The sequence below is a fragment of the Nematolebias whitei genome, chromosome 1, assembly GCF_014905685.2.
Source record: "Nematolebias whitei isolate Nwh7 chromosome 1, NemWhi1, whole genome shotgun sequence".
Classification (NCBI taxonomy): Eukaryota; Metazoa; Chordata; class Actinopteri; order Cyprinodontiformes; family Rivulidae; genus Nematolebias; species Nematolebias whitei.
In genome coordinates this window covers 49,831,836-49,833,863 of record NC_056498.1, presented here as the reverse complement: position 1 = coordinate 49,833,863, position 2,028 = coordinate 49,831,836, and the positions used below count along the sequence as shown (strand labels likewise).

Genomic DNA, 2,028 nt, shown 5'->3' with positions numbered 1-2,028 from the left:
ATATATATATATATATATATATATATATATATATATATATTACAGACCATGCAGATTTTTAATTGAAGTCCTCTGCAGCATATTCACCAACATTCATTCTCTGTTTAAAAAAAAAAAAAACGCGCTCAGATCATCGCTCAGAATTCCCCCTCATCCATTTTACTGTGGAGTCATAAAAGAAATGTGGTTTGGATTTTATGGGTGTGTAGGTAGATCACAGTGACTTCAGACGAAAAAAAAAAAAGTAGGATTTTAGAATCAAATATTATGTACAGTGGGGTTAACGTGTGATCCAAATGATTTTTATTTACAGCGCAGAGAAAATCCTTTCTCAAACTTCACATGAATGGTTTTTGAAGGTCTGTTTTTTTTTTTTTTTTTGTTCTTTGTGCTCATTCATCGCTGATTAGTCATAAAACATAAAACAAATAAGTCATCTGCAGAACGCTTCGAGAAAAACCATGAGAAAAGGTCCGAAACGGGATTCAACCAACCTCAAAACTGCAAGCCTGCAAAAAATGTCCAACTTGATTAGATGTTTGCAGAAGAAAGGCGATGCATTGGCAACTACTGCTTTTATTTTTGTGTATAAATCATAGCATCCTGGTAACTTTAATGAATAACTTTAAAAGTATCACATGACTCGACAGAAACCTTTCAAGTTCCCTAATGTTTTACAATAATGGGGACTTTCTTTTGCAATATAAATCGCAAGGAATCTGATCCTTCGACATCAATCTCTGTCTGCATGATAAAGAGAGTGATGACAGAGGAGTTGATCGCGGGCCGATGGGTGGGGTCCGTGCATATTTGTCTGCAGTTCTACTGTAAATGCTCACGTCTCCACCCAAATGCAAACCACTCCACAGGCTTGTCTCTCCTCCCGAGCTGTCTGTAGACATCAAGTCAGACGCGCTGTGTTTACCTTTGTTCCATTACACAGTTCCACAAGACAAGAACGTTAGGAGCCGCGCTTAACGAGACAACATGCGTCTAATCAGCTCCAGTGATTAGAGAGAAACTGTGCAAACTTGTCAGTTAGCGCCAGCTGGCACTCATGCTGCCCCTGATGGTTGTAATAGGTTCACAAGCAGCTCATTCACATTATTTAGCAATGCAACACAAACCCATTAGTTTTCTGCGTACGGTATTTAGACTCCACACACCATTCAGGCTCCATGCAGCAAAACACAGACTTAAAGTGCCCTCATAAATCATAGTGCCCGGGCAACTCTCACTGGAAGACAGTCGTACATTTCTTCAAAAGCTTATCGTGTAATCACAGTAAAAATTATTTGGCACGCTTTAAGGATCCCCGCCCCCCACACCAACTGCTTCATGGTAATTGTAGGAGCAATTTTCAAACCATTCCTTTCACAGAAAGAAGAAGAAAAAAATGTGTTCGAGTCAAAGCTACGCTGGTGTTTTTAATTCATCACAAAGACAAGGTTTGCTCTTACCTCGGTGCACAAAGTTGCAGGGACATCGCCATTCCAGGAGCGTGCACTGAAGAGCACGAGGAGGAAACTATTGGTAGACGTGTGGCTCTGTAGGTAATGTGCTGGCATGATGACAAGCGTTGTTGGCTGACAGGAAGGGGATTAAACAGCATTAAGAGTGTCCAGATGCAGGGACACTTTTGTTCTAACACACTGCACCGGGAGATTCAAATAAATATGGAAAACCTTTTTCCGGCCTCGTCATTAAAAACCAGTACATCCACAGTTTATGTTAATATTTGCACACTGGTTCTAAATAAAGAATTTAAAGTTGAGCAGCCATGTTGAGGCACTGTTTATACACACTTGTTTCATTCATCTGTTGTTTAAAGCTGATTATGGTTGGCCATATGGGCCCCACTGTGCATGCCCTGTCTGTGTGCGCTGCAGCCCCTCCTCCAGTGAAGCCTAAACATCTGTACGATTGGATGACAAATACGTGCAAACTGGGTCACGGTTGTTTTTGAGCAAATAGATTAGGGCAAAGGTGGAGATTTATGTCTTTGTCTGTGTGCAATGTTTTAGTCCG

General features: G+C 40.8%; 1 protein-coding gene across 1 annotated transcript in view; it reads right to left on the bottom strand.

Annotated features, from left to right (window-relative positions):
- LOC119424593 overlaps positions 1-1,562 on the bottom strand; it is a 44,237-nt gene extending 42,675 nt beyond the window's left edge. The window contains exon 1 of the mRNA XM_037692116.1: positions 1,461-1,562. The gene's annotated coding sequence lies outside the window, so the exon portion shown is untranslated. The remainder of the gene's footprint in view (positions 1-1,460) is intronic.
- Between the last annotated feature and the right edge of the window lie 466 nt (positions 1,563-2,028).